This window comes from Lithobates pipiens, unplaced genomic scaffold, assembly GCF_037356315.1.
Source record: "Lithobates pipiens isolate NorthernLeopardFrog02 unplaced genomic scaffold, aLitPip1_a1.2 Scaffold_8, whole genome shotgun sequence".
Taxonomy (NCBI): Eukaryota; Metazoa; Chordata; class Amphibia; order Anura; family Ranidae; genus Lithobates; species Lithobates pipiens.
This window is the reverse complement of record NW_027507903.1, coordinates 601958067-601981608: the sequence shown is the minus strand read 5'-3', so window position 1 is coordinate 601981608 and position 23542 is coordinate 601958067. Positions and strand designations below refer to the sequence as shown.

Below are 23542 nucleotides of genomic sequence, written 5' to 3'. Positions count from 1 at the left end.
GCTCAGGACTCGAGTGCATAAAGGGCAACGTACCTGTATGTGCTTGTGCCCAGCCGTGCCATTCTGCCAACGTATATCGGCGTGAGGTGGTCCTTAAGTGGTTAAAGTGTAACAATGAAGGCAAACTTCTTTGAAATATTATGCATGGGGGGTCCCCTTAATGTGCCTGTAAAGTGGTGCATTTGGGGCATATACAGAACATGCAACAGCAAAACTGACATTTGTAAAGCAAACCAAAAGAGTCAACTCCCATTTAAAATGACTTGTGGGTCCAATTAAAACCACAAGAAAAAAAGGGCATGGGCCCCCCATAACAGGCCTGTTGGTGGATTAACATCGAGGGACACTTATTATTTTGATATAACATTTTTGACTAAACTATTTTACAAAACTGTCTCTTGTGGTGGGGTCAGTATCTGAAGGCCCCCTTGATGAAGAGTGTTTAAAGATTCTGAGAAGCCCTCCACCTGCAGACCCCCACAACCACAGCCCAGGGTTGTTGGAAAGAGGCCCTTGTCCCCATCAACATGGTGACAAACTGCTTTGGGGTGGGGGGGGGGGCGCAGAGTACCCCTGCCACAAAGCGCCCACCCCCACATGTTGAGGTAATGTGGCCTGGTATAGTTCAGGAGGGGGGAGGGCGCTTGCTCATACATTTCCCTTCCCTGACCTGCTGGGCTGCATGTTTGGATAAGGGTCTGGTATGGATTTTGGGGATGAGTCCACTCCATTTTTTCCAACATTTTTTGAAGGGCAGTTGATTTTTTATTTTATTCAGCTGTCAGAGAGAAAACACATTGACAGCTGAAGTCAGCACAGCACAGGGATGGTGGGAACCCCCCATAATGATAAATTCATCATAACAAACTTTTGTTATTTTAACGAAAAGTTTACGAATCTAACGAAAATTCGTATTTCGTACGAATCCGAATTGAATTTCGTAAACGAATTACAAAATACGATTTTTTTTCGTACGAAACTAAACACATTTTTTGATGGCGCCCAAGTCTAATGAATAATTTATTTAAAGGGCTTTCTGCTTTCTGTTTATTAAGTCTTTCAACAGTAGCCTATAGTCTATACACTAATTATCACAAAATAATAATAATACAAGTCATAATTTTTATTAATAATCATTTATTATAAAACTATGTTCAAACTGTTTTTACAAAACCTACTGCATTGAATAAAAATAGACATTTTGGATGGCGTGCCATTTAACCGATTGCGGACCAGCTCTTAAAGGGCAACGTAGCCTGTTTTGTGCAGCGGAGCCAACCTGCCGCAGTAAAACTGCGGCAGGTTTAATCCGCTGCGCAAAATCACATCACTGTACGTGATCTCGCGAGGCATAGCAGGCTTGCATAGCAGGTGCGTGCCTGCCGTGAGCTCCATGAGTCCAACCGCGGGTCCCACGGACTCGATGCCTGCAGGGAAACCCACGATCGTCTCACGGAGAGGAAGAACGGGCCGATGCTAATGTAAACAAGCATTTCCCCGTTATGCCTAGTGACACTGTCACTGATCACAGTCCCTCCCCCCCACAGTTAGAATCACTCCCTAGGACACACTTAACCCCTACAGCGCCAACTAGTGTTAACCCCTTCACTGCCAGTCACATTTACACAGTAATCAATGCCATTTTAATCGCAATGATCACTGTATAAATGTAAATGGTCCCAAAAATGTGTCAAAAGTGTCCGATGTGTCCGCCATAATGTCACAGTCACGATAAAAATTCCTGATCGCTGCCATTACTAGTAAAAAAAAAAATTAATAAAAATCTTTTGCGCAAACCAATCAATAAACGCTTATTGCGATTTTTATTTTTTTTTACCAAAAATATGTAGAAGAATACGTATCAGCCTAAACGGAGGGAAAAAAAGATATTCATTATAGCAAAAAGTAAAAAATAATGTGTTTTTTTTGTTTATAGCACAAAAAATAAAAACCGCAGGGGTTATCAAATACCATCAAAAGAGAGCTCTATTTGTGGGGAATAAAGAATGTCAATTTTGTTTGGGAGTCAGCACGACTGCGTAATTGTCAGTTAAAGCAACGCAGTGCCAAATTGCAAAAAGTGCTCTGGTCTTTGGCCAGCCAAATGCTCCGGGGCTGAAGTGGTTTAAGGACTCCCTTTTTCATCGGATGGTCTTTTCCTGTCATTTAAGGGGCACCCTGTCTGTGAAATTAGGCTCCCATGGTCGCCCTCTCTTTGGTTTTATGACACTTGGCTTGAAACAGCCTCCTGTTTAGTATCTTTTTCTTGGGAGCATTCATTTCTTTGCAGTCCCGTTTGTACAGCAGCCATGCATTGATCACAGCTAGGATGATGGTGTGCCAGAAGATGTAAATATAAAGGAAACTTATATTTTGCTGCAAATGAGTCCAACATATCCACACCACCCATGAATATGTTATAGACACCCACAATGTAAGGCCTCTCAACTTCAACATATCTTTTGGTGGCTTTGTCCAATCGTTGAATCTTCTCCACCGGTTCTGGGGCAGCAAAAGTTTTTTATTTTCCTTTTCCAGTTCACAGGCAATTTCACATTCTACTTCATTACATCAGTGTCCTCCGAGTGCACCTCAAAGTCACTGTCTCCATTTTGAATGGCATCAATGACATGAAAAACATTGTGGACATTGTTGATGGCATTCTGAGATGGAAACTCTGATTATTTTCCAGGCTAAATAATCTCAATGTAAATGAATCCTAGTCATACATAAACATTCAAAAGACTTAACACATTCCAATCAATTAACACAATCCACAAAGGGCACACAATACTGTCTGGCTAGCCTATTGTGCCCTCTGCTTATTATGAGATTAGCACCTATACCCCTCCATACAATAGAACATGTCCCTGTTCCTCATGTAGCAAGCAGGTATTTAGAGAGCCCGCAGCAAGACAAAAAATAGGCGGAGGGCGGGCATGACAGGGTTAACTGGGAGACTCAGGGATCCTGTAGGGGCGTTGCCGTGCAGAGGCTGGGAGGGGAGGAGCAGTGTTAATGTGTTAGAGTGGACAGCTCCTCCCCTCCTCAGTCTGCAAGGAAACGAGCTTCAGCAGGGAGCTCCAACATGGCGGCCGTGGAGGACCTATTCGCGCGGCTGAAGGCCGCATCGCGTCCCGCGGTCCGGGATGGCTTGAGGAGAGGCTGGCAGCGGCGCTGGGTGAGGTACCCCCGGTGGCCGAGCGAGAGGGTGGCGGGCGGGCGCGCGAGCGCGGCGCTCCCGGCCGCCGGCTCGCTTTGCACCTGACCCCCCTTCCCCCCCCCCCGACCTGGGACACGTGGAGGCAGCGGCAGGGATGGCAGGGGACACTCGGGCCCGCCCGCGAAACGCGCGGCGCGGCCTGCGGAGCGGCCTGGGGGGACTGTTGGGCTTGGGGACCTTGGGGCTGGTGTGAGCCAGGTGGGGGGGGGGGCTGGACGTTCAGGGCCGGTGGCGGACGGGAGCAGGAGGCCCAGGACTGTGCGGAGGGCCCTACTTCATGGCCTGGAGGCGGCGGGGGCAGGGCCTGCATCGGGATCGCCCGGGAGGATGGCTGCTTGGCGCAGGGGACTGTCGGCAGGTGGCGCTCCTGGGATCGATGGTCGGCAGCCGTCCCCTGCTTTGGGACGGCGGGCTGTGGCGGACGGCGGAGAGACGGCGGCTGCCTGCAGTGGTCTGGGGCAGCACTGCGATCAACGGCAAGCTGGCCCGGGCAAGTCCTCGCGGAAGTCGGCAGGCGGATCTGGCGGGTTGCAGAAGGCCAGGGAGCTCCGCTGATCCCCGGCACCCAGTGACGTTTCCGATGGATGGCTGCCAGCAGGCGAGGCGGAGTTGGCGGACGTCTGCTCGGAGGGAGAACTGTCGCAGTCGGAGGACGAGGGACGGCACAGCATTCTGACGGCTGTGGACCTGGGACCCTCGGCTGGTGGGACTCCATCCAGGCAACACGGTGAGTCCGCTTATGTTTGTTATCCTGTGTCTGGCGATGTGGGGGGGGCGGCGGGTGGGGGCCGGGTATGTGCGGGGCGGCCGGCGGGGGCCGTGCCCATTGCGCCGACCGCAGCGGTCACGGACCGCGCGGCGGCGGATGAGGGGTTGCGGGGTTTTCTGGCGGGTTTGAAGGAGCTGGTCCATCGGTTTGAACCGGGAGTGGGCGGGGCTGGGGCCCCGGTGTTGGCTTGGGTGGCCCCGGGAATGGGGGACATTGGGGGGCGGGGGGAGGCGACGATAGGGGCTGCGGAGCCGGCGGCGCCTGCTGCCGTAGTGGCTGCGGTGGCTGACCTGGGGGCGGGTTTGGCACCCGTTGGGGGTGGGACGGCTTCGGAGGCCTCCAAAAAGCAGGACTTGGTCCGTTTAGCGGATGCGGCGAAATGTGAGGTGTATGTTTGCTTCGAGGGCCCCCTCGGGGCTCATCTGAGGTCCGCGAGAAGATCTGGAAGGGTGAGTATGTGGAGATCTTCGCCCTGCTGCCGCTGGAGAAGTTCAATCTGGATAGGGTGAAGCCGGAGGATCACAAGGAGGATGAGGAGAAGCGGCGGTACAGGCTCATTCCCAGGACGTTTGCCAATTGGCTGCAGGCGTTCGCGATTTTGGCTAGTGTGATAGGCGAGAGGAACCCGGAGCACTGCTCTGCGCTGTTTTGCTACTTGGACGCCGTGGGAGAAGCCTATCGGGTCTACGGGGGAACGGCGTGGTTGCGCTACGACGAACAGTTTCGTCAGCGGAGGGCGATTCGCCCGTCTTTACGTTGGGATCATAAGGACATCAGTCTTTCGATGCGCCTTATGACTTCAGCGCGGTCGACTGGCCAGTTTTTTCCAGGCGGGGCCGATGGGTCCACTAACCCCGGACAACCGGCCACAAGGAAAAAAGGGGTGTGTTGGCAGTTCAACGAGGGGTCCTGTAGGTTCGGGGGGTCGTGCAAGTACAGGCACGAATGCACTGGCTGCGGTGGGGGTCACCCTTCGTCCCGCTGTTTCAAGCACGGGAAGGGCAAGGCCGGTGATGCGGCTGGAAAAGGGGACAACTCCGGTGAAAGTGGGAAAGATGCTGCCTTTTCTCGATAGGTATCCGGATCGGGAAGCGGCGCAGTTGCTGGCCCGGGGGTTTGCGGAAGGTTTTCATATTCCGGCACAACTGGGGGTGACACCCCCTTTGGCTCGTAATCTGCGTTCGGCGTTGGCTCACGCCGAGGTGGTGTCTGCGAAACTGGAAAAGGAGGTGGCTTTGGGGCGCATGAGCGGCCCCTTCCCGACGGCGCCCATTCCAGATTTGGTGGTGTCTCCCTTGGGGGTGGTGCCCAAAAAGGAGCCTAATAAATTTCGGCTCATTCATCATCTTTCGTATCCAAAAGGGGGATCGGTGAATGATGCCATTGATCCTGAGATTTGCGCGGTGTCTTATACGTCCTTTGACGCGGCGGTCTTTTGGGTCCGAAAATATGGGAAGGGGGCATTGATGGCTAAGACCGACATTGAGGCGGCCTTCCGGCTGCTCCCGGTCCACCCGGACAGCTTCCGTGTGTCATTGGCAGGAGGGGTTCTACGTCGATAGGTGCCTGCCCATGGGATGTTCCATATCGTGTGCTCTGTTCGAGAGGTTCAGCTCTTTCTTGGAGTGGGTGGTGCGGGACGTCGCGGGATTGAACTCAGTGATACACTATCTGGACGACTTCCTCTGCGTGGGCCCGCCTGCTTCGGAGTTGTGCGCGATACTCTTGGCTACGTTGGAACACGTTGCGGACAAGTTTGGCGTTCCCTTGGCTCCGGACAAGACGGAGGGCCCGCGGACGGTGTTGAGCTTCTTGGGCATCGTGCTGGACTCGGAGAGGATGGAGTGTAGGTTGCCGGAGGAGAAACTGCGGGCGCTCCAAGCGGAGATTCGCGGGATGTTGGGTTTGCGCAAGGTTCAACTTAGGCCGCTGCAATCGCTGCTGGGTAAGCTGAACTTTGCGTGTCGCATACTGCCAATGGGGAGGGTGTTCTGCCGACGGCTGTCGGCCAGTACTGCGGGGGCCACCTCGCCCAAGCACTATGTGCGCTTGGTCAAGGCACATAGGGATGACCTTGCGACATGGCACGCGCTCCTGGCTGAGTTCAACGGCTGAGTTCAACGATCTGGAACTGTACACGGATGTGGCGGGGTCGGCGGGCTTCGGTGCCTTTTTTCAGGGCAAGTGGAGCGCGGGGCCTTGGCCGGCTGCGTGGAAGGAGGCGGGCCTGGTTAAAAACATGTTGCTGCTGGAGCTTTTTCCGGTGGTTTTGGCGGTCGAACTGTGGGGGGAGGCTTTCCGGAATCTGAAGGTGCGCTTTCATGGGGACAATTTGGGGGTGGTGCAGGTGATCAACAAGGTGTCGGCGGCCTCACCGCCGGTGGTCCGGTTGCTCAGGCACCTTGTATTGCGCTGCTTACAGTTGAATGTGTTTATTTATGCTGTGCACCTTCCAGGCGTTGAGAACGTCATCGCTGATGCTTTGTCTCGCTTTCAGTGGGACAGGTTTCGGGAATTGGCGCCGGGGGCGGAACTGCAGGGGGTCCCTTGTCCGGAATGGCTGTGGAGGATTGTCTTGGACGAGTAGCGGGCTGGATACGGCGGTCGGTGAGCGAAGCGACATGGTCCGCATACAGCAGGGTGTGGAGTGAATGGGCTGCGTTCATGCAGCAGGCCACGGGGGGTATGGGGGAACAGGATCTGCGCTTGCTGGTTGTTGATTTTGTGGCCAGGAACTTTGAGGCTGGGGTGTCTGCGTCCGGCCTTACTAAGAAATTAGCGGGGTTGGCGTTTTGGTTCAAGCTCAGGGGTTTGCCGGACGCGACAAAGGATTTCTTGGTCGGTCAGGCCATGAAGGGTTATCGGCGTTCTCAGGTCCGGAGGGATTCTAGGCGCCCGGTTTCGTTCGAACTTTTGGGCCGGTTGTTGGAGCAGGTGGTGTGGGTCTGTTCGTCGCCATACGAGGTGGTTCTGTTCAGAGCGGCTTTTGCTTTGGCATTTTTTGGGGCTTTGCGGGTTAGCGAGTTGGTCAGCCCATCGCGGAGCCGGCTGGGTGGTCTGGGCTGGGACGCGGTGGTGTGTGAGGTGGACAGACTGTCCATCCGGGTATGCCGCTCCAAAACGGATCAGCTGGGCAAGGGCAAGTCGGTGCAGGTGTTTGCCTTGCCGGGTTCGCCTTTGTGTCCGATTGGGTTGGTGCGCAAATTTTTGTCGGTTCGCCCCGCGATCCAGGGGCCATTTTTGGTGCATCAGGATGGGCAATTTCTTTCGCGTTTCCAGTTTTCGGCGATTTTTTAGCGATGCTTCCAGGCTTTGGGTTTGGGGGGGCAAAAGTTTTCCTCTCATTCCTTCCGCATTGGGGCGGCCACGGAGGCGGTCCGGTGGGGTCTGGATGAGGCGGCGGTTAAGCGTATTGGGAGGTGGGAATCCAGGAGGTTTCGGTCGTACGTTCGCCCTCATTTGTTGGTTGCGTAGAGTGTTGGGTGGGGGATATGTGAATGCTTATTGTTGCTTGTTGCTTTTCTTTGTGTTTTTGGTTTGTGTTTATATTGATGTTGGGGGTATGTTTTTGTTTTTCTTTCTTCTCTTCCTTTTCTTCCAGGTGGCCGGCCGGGCAGGGTGTGGATAGTGGGCCACTCATATGTTTGTTGGGGGGCTAGACGGGGAGATGCCCGCCCGGATGGGCGCCAGCTTGGGTTTTCTAGGCAAGAGGCCTTGATACGCTGGCTGGGGTTGCCGGGCATGCTGTGGGGCAGGGCGGTGTCGGAAGTCCACCGTTTTGCTCGCTGGGACGGGCCTCCGGATGTGCTGGTGCTGCACGTCGGGGGCAATGACCTGGGGGTCAAGACCATGCTGGACCTCGTCAAGGAGATCAAGTTTGATTTTTGGCAGTTGCGCCTTGCTTTTCCACACATGGTTATGGTGTGGTCTGACATGGTGGCCAGGACGGCATGGCGGTTCGCACGGTCGATCAACCGGCTGAACAGGGCCCGAAAAAAGGTTAATAGGGAAGTTAGTGGTTTTTTCGTCAGGAATGGGGGTTTGGCCATCCGGCATCTTGAACTGGAAGTGGACACCTGGCGATGCCTGAAGAGGGATGGGGTTCACCTGAACGATGTGGGTACCGATATTTGGTCCCTGGGGATCCAAGACGGGATCCAGCGAGCTGTGAGGGTGTGGCAGGGCATGCAAGGGTAAGGTGTTCCCCTTGCTTGCTGTGGCATGTGGTTGGTCTGTGCAGATGAAGGATTTTACCCCAGGGATGGAAGAGTTCGGGGCCTATCGGTGTTATAGTACCCGTCGGTTGGTGATATAGCTAACAGTTTTAGCTACAGTGGGTGATTAGGTGCACTGCGGGCAGTGTTTGGCCTCTGAGCCAGTTCGTCAGCTGGAGGTCCGTTATAGTTTGGGTACCGCAGTGCCGTTAATGGTTTATGGTGATTGGTGGGTTATCCGAGCACAGACCAACGGGGAGGAGTTGCAATGTAGGAAGTGCCTTAATATCTGATTTAGTTGCGTTCATTTATGTTATTTATGTTATTTATGTTAATTGTTTTAATATTTTTGATAATAAAATAATTGGCTGCTACGGCCATGTTTTACTCCAGATGGGTGTGGTCTCAATTTCTGGGGTAATAGAGGGGGAGGGGCGTAGTAGTTTTTTAAGAAGAAAAATGTTGGGTCAGTAAGTCACATCAGTTATACAATAGTCAAGGCAATAGCCAAAAAAACACAACATAGCCAGTTAAGTATATACCTATATTAAAAGATAAATAATATATAATTAATTTCTTAATTTAAAAAAGATTTTTTAAATTAGTAACCCTTACATTTTGATCTAATCTCAAACTCCTCAAAAGCCTAAGTGCAAGTAAGTTCCTCCAGGAGTTTAATGTTATTTATTCATGGTAGAATGGGAAGATTGTTTTCACACAAGGTACAGGTTAAAATAGGAAGGTGCACAGGCAAATTCTGCTACTCTTTTAACTCAATGTTGTAAAATTACAACACAGACATGAGCTCGAAATCAAATATGATCAATGTATTCAACAGTATCTTGATTTAAACTAGACGTGTATTATTCACAGAAAAAAAAAAATCAGGCAGTTTACTTTGTTTAATCTTCCTTTATTAAGTCCAGTTGTGTGCTTAAGCCTAGGTTTCACACTGAGCTGTGGGAATGAAGCCGTGGGAGTTCAACTTGTACGATTTCACTCCCGCACGTCAGTCCCGATTTTGGCGCGATTTCAGAGACACTACTTTTTGAAATTGGTGCGGTGCCGTAAATGCAGAGTCGCACCGATTAGGATGGTGCAATTGCCGCTGATTTGTTATGCCATTTGACATATCAAATTGCACCAATGTGAACCAGGGCTCAAGGGAAGTTCACAGGTTGACTGACTTCATGTCTAGGTAAACAGGCCTATTTACACATTTTACCATCCAATATCAATGCTAGGCTGAACAATAGAATACTAATACAATAAATAAAAATACAATACAACAAATAAGACAATAGAATACTAATTATGTAAATGTGGTCTTTAAGTGAAAAAAATGTTGGTTACTTTTAGCAGAGTTAAAATTGATGTTGTAATATTAAAAACGCAGGGCCTTACAGGGTTAAATAATGAAGGGTTAACACTGCCCTGGAAACTAAGGGGTTGATTTACTTAAACTGGAGAGTAACAAATCTGGTGCAACTGGGCATGTTAGTCAATTATATACTAACTTCATCTTGTTAAAAAAAATTTGGAGGCAAAAAACTTGAAGTTTGGTTTTCTATGTAGAGCTGCACCATATTTTGCAATCACCAGTTGGAGGAAATTAAAACCCTAAAGCCTCATACACACTATCTGATTTTCCACAGACAAAGCATCAGACTTTTGTCCGAAGGGCGTGTACAGTGTACTTGTCTTGCATACAAACGGTACACAATTGTCAGCCACCAAACTCAAACGTAGTGTCGTGCTAGATGTACTACGAGGCGATAAAGAGGAAGTTCAATTGTCATGCTGCCACCCTTTGGCCTCCTCCTGCTAATTTTATGTTAGTAAGAGTTAGGTGAGTGTTGATTCACGCTTTCACAGTTCGTTTCTGAACGGCCATTTGTCAGCCAGCCGTGTTGCGGAATTGCAGGAGAGAACGTGTTATTGTTGGGCTTGGAGTTATTGCTTTGATCCAAGTCCAGTCCAGAACCAGGCGGAGGAGGATTTCTTGGGCCAAAAATTGGTTGCTTAATCATGACCAATTATGCCTTATGCCTTTGCTGCAGAGCTTCAGGAAAATACTCCAGATGATTTTTGGAATTATCTACGGATGACGGACCCCTGCTTTCATCAACTCTTGGCATTGGTGACCCCCTATATTAAGAAGCAGGACACATTCATGCGCCTTGCCATCACTCCCGAGCAAAGGCTCATAGCCACCTTGTAGTACTTGGCGACAGGGAGAAGTCACCAGGACCTCAAGTTTACCACTGGGATCTCCCCCCAGGCTCTGGGACTCATTATTCCAGACACCTGCTCAGCCTTTATTGAAGTCCTGCAAAAGGACTATATTTAGGTAAGTTTTTGCCTTTAACATCACATTCTATGTATTTAATGTTTGCTAATGTATTGTATTCATTTCTTGATTCCATAATTAACATTATTGGAATATGCTGTGAATGTCCTCTTTGTCCTCATGCATGCTGTAAGCTTTTGCTGCTCCTTTTTTGGCCTACATGCATATTTTCCTTCACTAACATCCCCAGCATGTTATCCTGGGCCCATACACACCTAGCCTAGTAACTTAACAATGTATTTTGTCAGCTACAAACCCCCTAAATTATGCCCAAATGTTATTGTTGTCCTCCAATTCAGGCAGAGTGCAAGAGGCCATTTTTGGGGCCCCAGCTCATTTGTAAGCCTCTCCCCAAAATGCTAAGTCAACAGATACAAATACTCTATATGCTGACTTTGGCAAACCCATACACACTATCACTCTTTGTGGTTATATTTCTGTAAAAGAAAATGGACGATAACACCCCAATACAGGGTCAGAGGGCGCTGATCACCCCTAGTATATTGAAAAACAGAAAAAGAAAACGTATCCCCAAGTGGGGCTTTTTGCCAGCGTGTATTACCTGTAAAAACTGATGAATATGTATATATATAAAAATAATCACATGTAACAGATAATTAATAATAACAAATGTTTATTGATAAAAAGGAGGATTAAACAGGTGACACGGTGGTCAGGGACTGAGCTCAACTATGTGAATAAAAATGTATCATGTTGTATATGTGGACAGAAAATACAATCATAAAACTTAAGCTATAATGTTACTAAAGATACAAAAAATAGATAATGTAGACCCTTTACGCGTTTCGACCCAATCGGGGGTCTTCTTCAGAATGATTTTTATCTTTTTTATCTATTGTAGAAAAGGAGGAGATAAGCATAAATATATATCCATACGTGATGCACTGTCTTAAACTAGAAATAATCTGCTGTAAGCAGAATATACATCAAAACGTTGCATGGTTACATAATTAGCAGCCAAATAATATATGTTGCACAATAAATACCTATATCATTCACATAGGGAATCCTCTTTAAGAGACAGAACTGAAATCCGCCACTTCTCCCATATCCTTCACAGATGCGTCAAACTTGTGTGGTTGGAAAAAAGCCGCTAGCTCCACCCAAAGGGGAGAGTAAGGGAACTGGGTCCGAGGGGTAAGTGGCTTACAGGGGATCACATCCCTATTACAACCTCCAATAAAGGATAATGGAGGAGAATATAGGTATGGATAGCCACAGGTGAAAAGGAGGGGCAACCTACAATGAAGAAACAAAAAAGTATAAAATGTATCAATATGTAAAAACCCCCTATATGGGGACTATCGCCTCTATATGAGGAAATAGAAAGTATACCCATATACAATATCCAAGGTACATGGGTATAAAAATAAACCCTATTATTTAATATAGGGTACTATACCAGATTAAAGTATAGATGGGTGCTGAAAAGTAGGGGTTAAAAGTGCCTATTAGGGGTTAAAAGTGCCCAAAAAGGAAAAAACCAGCAACAGCAAGAAACACCGAGTAAAAGAAAAAATGAAAAAGGTGAAGAATATAAACACAACATGTGCAGAATCAAACATGCCACAACGTGACTGTGATAAGAAAAGAAAGAAGATGGTGATATGAAAATACACCAGTGCTGTAGAGTCTAATATGCCACAACCAAACACAAGTGATACTGAGATTAGAATGTATATATATACCTGTATATAATTTCAGGTGAGTGCACGTTAAAACGCAGAGCCCAGGAAGGGCGATATAATAACAATGGTGAAAAAATAAAAAGCAGTAAGCTTTGCAGTAAGGCCCCTCACATTCCTATGTTATCATAGGGCAGAAGGGGTTTCGTATCTGCAAATAAAAAGTGATAATATCATTATGCTCCTGCAAGCAGAATTATATATAAGGTAATAGAAAGGTTGTGATAGAGCATTGGTAAAGTGATACAACAACTTACCCTGACACATGGAAATAGTGCAGGTGCTGTCTAGTGATAGGCAAGTGAGGAAGCAGTATGAGAAAGTGGTTTAAATGCCTCGTGTTTCCCTAAATAGGATTAATCCCCCTTGATATGTTCCACCTGTCGCGCCATAGCCTTATTGGTCGCCATATTGGCCGACCGGAAGTGGTCCCCTCGGCGTTCCGGAAGTGACCTTCCCAACATGGCGGGAGGTGCATGGTAACGTCGCACTGGCGTGACGTCGGCACGTCGCGTCGCACGCGTAGGACGCGCGTGCGCAACGAGGTGCCAAGTCCGGTACCGTTCCGGAATGCCGCCGAACAGGTATATTGTCCCGGGATGACGGGTGGTACCTACCCGCACGTAACCCGGGACACATCGGGGGGAGGCATGTGCGCACCCATGCCGCCCCCCTCTTCTGGTCGGGAAGCCACACCCCAGGGATCCGCCCTATAGTCAGCAGCATAGACCACAAGTGACAATAATGGCACCATCTAGTGGAGGAAAAAGAGAAGTGCACCCGGACTTTCCGTCATGCAATATATGAATCAAGTACAGCATGTCAAAAATAAGATTAAACGAAAAAACAGCAAAAACATTTCATAAACAATATATGTAATTTACAGGTAATCCGGGTATACATGAGAAAGAGAAATCTACTGGTTAATACACAGAACATGGCAGACCAATTGTAGGATAATGGGAACATGCATATTCCATTATCGTGTCACACATGTGCACACGCATGTCACTCAGATCAGAGCAAGGCAAAAAGAGGATCAAATATCAAAAAGGGGATAATTAGTGAAATATCTGTGTGTATGTGAACATGTGCACATCTGCGACACGTCAACTACATAGATGCCTAAAGAGGCTGAAGCAAAAAGACCCCAAACATATGATGAAAATACAAAGTACAAAAAACTAGAACTGAGGCAGAGCCAGAGAATATTCATGTTTGAATGGAGGCATGGAGGGCATGTGGTAAACTCACTCGACATTATTGTGTTTTGCCTGAGATGAATCCTTTCAAGAAAGGAGTGAATGATATAGCTTCATTCAAACCTGGAGAGATGGTCGCATTTAATTTAAAGATCCATCTCTGTTCGAGTTGGAGAAGGGCCTTATTCCAATCTCCTCCTCGATTCGGAATATGTATACGATCTAAAGCAACAAAGGAGATTATAGGCATCTTGTAGTTATGTGTGGTTACCACATGTCGTCCAAGGGGTACATAGAAATTACCAATCTCCATATGATAAACATGTTTGGCTACCCTTCTGTGTAGTTCCAACTTAGTTTTCCCTACATAATACGCCCCACGCTCACACTCCATGAGGTACACGACCCCACGGGTCTGGCAATTAACAAAGTGGGACGGACGAAATGTTCGGCCGTTCGGAAGACAAAAGACTTTGTCTCGTTTGATATACTTACAAGAAGAGCAATGCCCACAGGGGAATGAACCCAAAATTGTGCAGTGCCCTGCTCGCTTTGCTTCATCTCTATATTCACTTTGTACCAATTTATCACGTAAGGAGGTGGCACGTCTGTAAGTAATTGAAGGATATCTCGAAACTAATTTCCCAATTTTTTGGTCATCCCTCAATATAGGCCAATGTTTCTGGATAATGTGACGAATCGGAACATGCTGTCTGGAGAAACGAAGGATGACCCTGGCAGTACGTATGCCAGGGCCATCCTTCGCTGCCTCAGGGTGCAAAAGGTTACTACGGGATTGAGCTAGTGACCGATTATACGCATTGCGTAAACATGATCGGCTATAGCCGCGAGCTAAAAGTCTTGTCTGTAATTGAGCGGCTTCAACCCTGAAGAGAGCATCATCCGAGCAATTCCTGCGTAACCGCAGGTATTGGCCATAGGGTATAGACTTTTTAAGAATGTTGGGTGGAAACTGTCTGCATGGAGTATAGTATTCCCTGCGGTACTTTTACGATACAAGGTGGTAGAGATTGAATTAGTGGGGGAGCGTCCAATTTTGATATCCAAAAAGGTGATCAGATGGTAATTATACGACATGGTGAATTTTAGGTTGTACTCGTTTATGTTGATAAGAGATACAAATTCGAGTAATTGATCCTCCGTACCCTCCCATATGACGAGAATGTCGTCGATATAGCGTCGCCACAAACAAATGTGGCGCGCGAAATCGACGAATCTCCCGTCAGATAGGAGAGATTCCTCCCACTCCCCCAGGTACAGATTGGCGTAGGCCAGGGCACAGCATGTGCCCATGGCCACGCCCTGCACCTGGAGGTAGTGGGAGTTGTTGAATACAAAGTAGTTATGATGTAAAATGTACTCCAGTCCTTGAATGATGAAATCATTCAAGCTCTGATCATACAACTCCCTGTGTTGTAGGATATTCCGTATAGCTGCAATCCCCTTAGTATGGGGTATCGAGCTATAAAGGGCTTCTACATCGATTGCTACTAGCCAAGCATTAGTCGGTAGCGTTACATTATCAAGGATCTGCAATAGATGTATAGTATCCTTGACAAATGACGGCATCTCCATCACAAGGGGTTGCAGAAAGGAGTCAATTAATTTGCTAAGGTTTTCAGTTAACCCCCCCCTACCCGAAATTATGGGTCTACCAGGCGGATGAGATGGGTTTTTGTGAATTTTGGGGAGACAGTAGAAGGTAGCTTCCGTAGGGAACTTGGTGATAATGAAAAGATGTTGGTCCCGGGTGATACTACCCATTTGTAATGCTTCATCTATCAGTTTATAGAATTCTTGATGATAGGTTAATATTACCCTAGTGGGGATAATTTTATACCAGTCAGCATTGTCCAGTATGTCCTGGCACATGCTGACATAATCGGCATTGTCCATTAATACCACATTTCCCCCCTTATCAGAGGGTTTGATGGTAATATTCACATTGTTCCCTAGTGATTGGATTGCTTTATGCTCTTCACTACTTAAATTCTTGGGGTGAATTTGCTTACGGCGAAGTTTGGAAATGTCCCTCAAAACTTGTTTGACGAAAATCTCGATACATGGATTTAAACTCAAAGGGGGAAAGGAGCCCGAGGGTTTTTTTAGAGATGAATGATGCTTCCCTGAATCAGTAGTATTTCCTAGGAGAGACTCCAAGTCGACCAGATCGATCAAATCCAGGGTGTTATTTTCCTCATATAATAATGTTAGATCACGTAGGGCTCTAAGTTCCCTCATGCCTAATTTGGGTGTCTCACGATCCTCATCATCGACAGTCTCCTTCGCATGCAGGCTCTGGAGAAGGAGCCTGCGTGCGAAGAGTTGAATGTCGGTTGTCACCTCAAAGATATCAAATTCTTCCTGCGGGCAGAAGGTGAGACCTCGTGAAAGTACATTTATTTCTGTTGGGGTCATAGTGTGAGATGACAGGTTAATTACACTCATGAATTCGGTGGGATTCTGGTAACAAATGTGTCCAGATTGCCCAATCCCCTGTTGTTTGGGGGAAGGAGAGACCCCCGTATGGCATTTAAAGTGTTAGATTTAATCTCAGGTACCTGTTCCATAGCATTTGTATCCCCCCTCGGTTGTAATCTATTTGTAACATCCTGGGTAACTGGTCTGTTGTACTCGTTGGGAGATTCATTCACAGACCTGATCCCGCTGGAATTCGGTGTCAGGACCTGTTTATTATCAGATTTTGTTTGAGTCTCCCCAATGTTACGTTTCTTTCTTTCTTGGTCGGGTGAATCTCTATTGTGATTTCTCTTAGGTTTCCTTCGCCCTTTGTTTAATGTGGTGGATTTGGAATGGCCAATGGGTGCGTTGTTAGATTGCAACGCATCCATTTCCTTAATGTGGATATATTTGGTAATACTACCTTTTGAAGTGGATGTGTTAGTATTACATTTATAGGCCCGACCTTCAGAGAAGGTCGATTTATCCCTCCAAAACTTAATTTCCTTCTTGCGCAGGATATCACGATTGAAGGTCTGCAGACCTTCATCAAGTTTGGTCCGCAGGTCCGAGAAACGTGCGCTGTGCAAGAAGGGTTTGAGGGCAATTTCCAAATTGTTAATCTCACCATCAAGGGTTACCATTTGTCTATTGTATTCCCTGATGAGAATAATCATCATTTGTTGCGAACATGTTTTGAGGTTCTCTTCCCATTCCATCTTACATTCGTTACCGATATGATCCATATTTGGGAAGATCTGGACCCGAAGTCCTAGAGGGTTAATATTATTTTCAATGTATCTCTCGAACGATTTAATATGCCAAAAAAGTGCCGACTTCTTTTCTAGCACTTTGGTAAATTTTTAAAAAAGAGTAGAGATTTCTGTCTCTGCTCGATCCCCATTTTCAAACTCAGTTTCATAGCTGGACATTAGATTGTTCCAATCATCACCTTGGAAGCTATTCATATTGACAACAAAGTACAAAAAACAATCAACAAGAGCAGTGCCAAATTCAAATAGTAATAAACCAAGTAGAGCTCATGTCCCAGACCTCATATGTTACCGAATGGGGAAGGGTGTTTAACCACCCAAATTTTAAAGACAAAAAGAAAATGGACGATAACACCCCAATACAGGGTCAGAGGGCGCTGATCACCCCTAGTATATTGAAAAACAGAAAAAGAAAACGTATCCCCAAGTGGGGCTTTTTGCCAGCGTGTATTACCTGTAAAAACTGATGAATATGTATGTTTAATCCTCCTTTTTATCAATAAACATTTGTTATTATTAATTATCTGTTACATGTGATTATTTTTTATATATACATATTCATCAGTTTTTACAGGTAATACACGCTGGCAAAAAGCCCCACTTGGGGATACGTTTTCTTTTTCTGTTTTTCAATATTTCTGTAAAAATTCACCCAGCTATGTAGTGCAAGGGCCTGCCTGATTACCTACAAATTGTAACGTAGGCAGTTTTTGTCTCCTATTATATTGATATGTATTTTCGGAATGTCAAAATGTGCTGCAATTTGGACAGTGTGTATCCATATTTTTAGATTATGACACTTCTTACCTGTCCACTGGGCTGCCAATAGTGTAAGTAAGGAGGGACTGGCTAAAGTATCCCAGATTATTTATGCAAACAGCTCTCATGGAAGTGGAGAGGGTTACCTGTCCAAAGCATCTACTTTCCTCCCCCCCACCCTAAAATTTTGATAATGTGCCACCAGAGGGGGAGATGAATCAGATAAGTTGACCTTACCCTTTTGTCTTTAAATACTTATTTAAGGTTTCTCCTTATGTTGGCTAACCATGTTTGTGTCAAATCTGCTTGCAATGTTATCTGCAGAAGTGGTCATTTTTATTTAATTTTTTTAATCCACAGTTTCCTTCAAACCCACAGCAATGGCAGGACCTTGCAGCCCAGTACCAGCACCAGTGGGATTTTCCAAACTGTGGTGGTGCTATTGATGGAAAGCATGTCCTTATTGTCCTACCACCCAACCTGGGGGCATATAATATTTTAATTTTGCAGCATAATCATGCTAGCTATAGTGTCTGCCACATATGAGTTTCTGTATCTGGTTGTTGGGAAGAATAGCCGCAACTCTGATGAAGGAGTCATTATGCAGACAGAGTTCTACAAGCAGCTTCAAATGGCACCTTACACTTACCACCTGCTGAGGAGAATGTTGAGGGCCTCAATTTTGTATTTGTTGCTGATGAGGCCTTTGCTCTGGGGGAACATCTTATGAATAGGGATGAGCCGAACACCCCCCGGTTCGGTTTGTGGCAGAAAATGCGAACAGACCAAAAGTTTGTGAGAACGCGCAAACCCCATTACAGTCTATGGGACACGAACGTGAAAAATCAAAAGTGCTCATTTTAAAGGCTAATATGCAAGTTATCATCATAAAAAGTGTCTGGGGACCAGGGGGCATGAATCAATGCAAAAAAAAGTTTGAAAAATGGCCGTTTTTTTGGGAGCAGCGATTTTAATAATGTTTAAAGTGAAACAATAAAAGTGTAATAGTTCTTTAAATATCATGCATGGGAGTGTCTATAGTATGCCTGTAAAGTGGTGCATTTTTCCCATTTTTAGAACAGTCACTGCACAAAATGACATTTCTAAATGAAAAAAGAGTGATTTAAAACTGCTTGCGGCTGTAATGTAATGTTGCGCCCCCCCCTCCCCCAGCCCATTACTGGGCCCTTTTGGCCTGGTATGGATATTAACCACTTCAGCCCCGGACCATTTTGCTGGTCAAAGACCAGACCATTTTTTGCTATTCGGCACTGTGTCGCTTTAACTGATAATTGCACGGTCATGCGACGTGGCTCCCAAACAAAATTGATGTGTTTTTTCCCACAAATAGAGCTTTCTTTTGGTGGTATTTGATCACCCCTGCGGTTTTTATTTTTTGCGCTATAAACAAAAATAGAGCGACAATTTTGAAAAAAACGCATTATTTTTTACTTTTTGTTATAATAAATATTCCCCAAAAATATGCAAAAAAACATTTTTTCCCCTCAGTTTAGGCCAATACGTTTTCTTCTACATATTTTTGGTAAAAAAAAATTTGCAATAAGCGATTATTGATTGGTTTGCGCAAAAGTTATAGCGTTTACAAAATAGGGGATAGTTTTATGGCATTTTTATTAATATATATATTTTTTACTAGTAATGGTGGCAATTTTTATTGTGACTGCGACATTATGGCGGACACATCGGTCATTTTTGACACATTTTTGGGACCATTGTCATTTATACAGCAATCATTGCTATATAAATGCAGTGATTCCTGTGTAAATGACACAGTGAAGGGTTTAACCAGTGGGTGGCAGTGTAGGGGTTAAGTGTTTCTAGGGGTGTGTTACTAACTGTTGGGGGCTGGGCTTTAATTTAGTGAACACTGATCTCTGCTCCAATCACATGGAGCAGAGATCAGCGTCACTAGTTGCTAGGCAGAACGGGGAAATGCTGTTTACAACGGCATTTCCTCATTCAGCCACCCCGTGAGACGATCGCAGGTATGCCCGTGGCGATCGAGTCCGCAGGACCCGCGACCGGACTCACGGGGGTCCCAACCAGCACGTGGCGTGTTTGCGATGGCAGGGCGGCATTAAAGATTGGACGTACCTTTACGCCAATATACCTGCCCGTACCATTCTGCCGACGTACATCGGCGTGCGCTGGTCGTGAACCGTTTAAGGGGAACCCCACACCCAAATAAAAAGAAAAAGGCGTGGGGCTCCCAGGCCCTATATGCTCTGAACAGCAGTATACAGGCGGTCCCCGGGTTACAAACAAGGTAGGGACTGTAGATTTGTTGTTAAGTGGAATCCTTGTGTAATTTGGAACAGGTACATTTGTTAAGTGTATGTCACATACCTGGTGGAGACTGAACTGTTGAGAGGGTTTCTCTTGCACCTCCTGTCTAGCACCCCTGGTAGAGATGACAGAGAGTGAAAGACAGAGTGGCATGAGGGCCGATGTAGTAGGTGGCTCGGGACAGGTCTTGGTAGGAACCTGATAGCTGCAGATCACAGGAAAGGGGCACCAAGGACTGGAACTCCATGTTCCTGGATCAGCAGGCAGAGTCATAGTCAGAACATAAGCCAGGAGGTATGAGCTGTTATTGTATTTGTGCATATGTATGATTATATGTGTGCACACATATATACACAGTAGGTATCACCATCATTATCCATTAACCATTTATTATCTGAAGATTCGTTTTTATAATTTTGAGAAGTATTTTTGGTCATGACATAACTTAGAACCTTAATATTATATCTAGCATAGAGTCCTTTCCTTCCTCCATTCTCACCATTTTATTAACTCATTATAATTTATAATAATCGATTGATTACCAATTGCTAATAATTTTCTTAATTCATTTTTTAGTCAATTTACTCATAAAAATGTATTCATTTTAAATCTGAGGTATATTTATACATTTTATATTTATGTATTTAATGTATTTAATCAATTAATTATTTGATCGATTTCTGCAAACGTCATAAAATTATTATCTTCCACTATTAACCGTTTAAGGACCGCCTCCTGCACATATACGTCGGCAGAATGGCACAGCTGGGCATAAGCACGTACCTGTACGTTGCCCTTTAAGTGCCTTTAAGTGCCCTTTAAGTGCCCAGCCGGTCCTAAACTCCGTGACCGTGGCCGCGGGACCATCGGACCCAATCGCCACTAGTGTCCCGGGTCACAGAGTTGAAGAACGAGGGGATGGAAGTGTACACAAACTTCTCTATTTATACCGTTACATGAGTTAAACTTCTCCCCGTGCTTCCTACTGAGCCTGTCACTGATCGTCTGTTCCCTGTTATTGGGAAAGACGATCAGTGACGTCAGATGCCAAGCCACGCCCCCTACAGTTAAAAAAAAAAAAAACACATACACTTAACCCCTCCCCGCCCCTTAGTGGTTAACTCCTTCACAGCCAGTGTCATTTACACAGGAATCAGTGCATTTAAATAGCACTGATTGCTGTATAAATGACAATGGTCCCAAAAATGTGCCACAAATGTCCGATGTGTCCGCCATAATGTCGCAGTCACAATAAAAATCGCTGATCGCAGTCACAATAAAAATGCTATAACACTATCCCCTATTTTGTAAATGCTATAACTTTTGCGCAAACCAATTAATAATCGCTAATTGCGATTTATTTATATTTATATATTTTTTGGGGATATTTATTATAGCAAAAAGTAAAAAATATAGCATTTTTTTCAAAATTGTCGCTCTATTTTTGTTTATAGCGCAAAAGATAAAAACCGCAGGGGTGATCAAATACCACCAAAATAAAGCTCTATTTGTGGGAAAAAAAGACACCAATTTTGTTTGGGAGCCACATCGCACGACCGACGCAGTGCCGAATCGCAAAAAGGGGCCTGGTCCTTTGGCTGCAAATTGGTCCGGGGCTTAAGTGGTTAATCAGCAAGCGTCTTACTCATATTTACATTCACTTCGGTCTCCAACCATCTACCTCTTTAAATCTGTCTATTTGATTGGCGGGCTGGCCAGCCCATCAGATCTCTCTGTTTCTATTTCCTCTGTATTTAATCATGGTCTGATGAAGAAGCTGTGAATAATCCCGTTTCCTGTGAAGTCATGACCAGCTGCTTTTTCCTTCCTGCCTCCTGCCTCCTGCCTCCTGCCTCCTGCCTCCTGCCTCCTGCCTCCTGCCTCCTGCCTCCTGCCTCCTGCCTCCTGCCTCCTGCCTCCTGCCTCCTGCCTCCTGCCTCCTAGCATTCTCTGGATCCCTGTAAGATCACACCAGTGCCCCAGGCTGCAAAGGGAAGACATTTATGAGACTCCAGGACTGGCGCTTTTCACCACATACTGAACTCATCTAATTTAACCTGTGAGTTACTACTTGTTTTTATTAAATATATGATTTATACTGCACTCAGTCTGGCGCCTCTCTGTTCCCATTTCTGCACAGAGCTCATCGCTTCACTCTAATGCTGGCCATACATTATACAATTTTCTTTTATAGATTTCCTTTAGATTTACCAAAACCATATAATATGAGGTCAAATCTAAACACTTTTTCAATTTGTGTGCAATCAGACAGGCCCTTTTACCACACAGTTGAAGGTAAATCTAAAGGAAATTCAATAAGAAAATTGTATGGTGTATGGCCAGCTTAAGGGAGCTGCCTCCAGGTGCTAATCATACAAGATCTCGGATCATTTATGGACATTGTTTTAATATTATGTGTGCTTATTCTCACATGTTTTTATGTATATCTATATTCCAGTTGTTATATAATTTTATGTTATCACCATATCTAGCGCCACTGTTCACCCCTGTTTTTAGCTCTGGCTGTATGTTTAGGGTCGTTGTCCTGCTGGAAGGTGAACCTCCTGCCCCAGTCTCAAGTCTTTTACAGACTCTAACAGGGTTTTCTTCTAAGATTGCCCTGTATTTGGCCCCATTCATCTTCCCATCAACTCTGACCAGCTTCCCTGTCCCTGCTGAAGAAAAGCATCCCCACAACATGATGCCACAACCATGTTTCATGGTGGGTATGGATGGTGTGTTCAGGGTGATGTGCAGTGATAGTTTTCCACCACACACAGGTCTTTGCTTTTAAGCCAAAACGATCCATGTTGGTCTCGTCTGATCAGAGCACCTTCTTCCACATGTTTGCTGTGTCCCCCACATGGCTTCTCACAAACTGCAAGCTGGGCTTCTTATGGATTTCTTTCAACCATGGCTTTCTTCTTGTCACTCTTACATAAAGGTCAGATTTGTGGAGTACACGACTAATAGTTGTCCTGTGTACAGATTCTCCCACCTGAGCTGTGGATCTCTGCAGCTCCTCCAGAGTTACCATGGGCCTCTTAGCTGCTTCTCTGATTAATGATCTTCTTGCCCGACCTGTCAGTTTAGGTGGACGGCCATGTGTTGGTAGGTTTCTCTAAGCCCTTGTACACACGGTCGCACATTCCGACAACAAAATCCGTCAGATTTTTTTTCCGACGGATTTTGTCCGAAACTGGCGTTGCATACACACGGTCGGACAAAGTTGTCGGAAAATCCGATCGTTCGTAACGTTATGACGGGAGTACGTTCAGGCTAGTAGCCAATAGCTTTGGTCTAGGAATTTGATCTGAGCATGCGTGGCACTTTGTCCGATCAGAATTCTCTACAAACGATCGGAAGAAAGTCCGATCGGATCGTGTTTTCGGAAAATTTTATATCCAGCTCTCAAACTTTGTTGGTCGGACATTCTGACGGAAAAAGTCTGATGCCCACACACGGTCGGATTATCCGACAACACGGTCTGATCCGACATTTTCCGTATGAATGTCCGACCGCATGTAGAAGGGCTAATTCTATGACCTATTGCTGTTTGAACCTCCTGATCCTATCCTGCCACCTATATCTGCTTCAAGTAAACCTCGCCCCCATTCTGGCCTTGTTCCTGACCTGTTTGACACACTGCTTCTTGTACCCCCTGCCTGGCTTTTTTTTTTTTTTTTTCCCCCTCTCATCCCGTTTGTATATTAGATCGTCTGTACTTTGGCATGTGTTATATGGGTTGCTGTATTTTT

General features: G+C 46.1%; 1 protein-coding gene across 1 annotated transcript in view; it reads left to right on the top strand.

Moving 5' to 3' along the window:
- The first annotated feature begins 21723 nt into the window (after nt 1-21723).
- LOC143961295 (putative N-acetyltransferase 16) overlaps nt 21724-23542 on the top strand; it is a 42354-nt gene continuing 40535 nt past the window's right edge. Inside the window, exon 1 of the mRNA XM_077470547.1 lies at nt 21724-21843. The gene's annotated coding sequence lies outside the window, so the exon portion shown is untranslated. The remainder of the gene's footprint in view (nt 21844-23542) is intronic.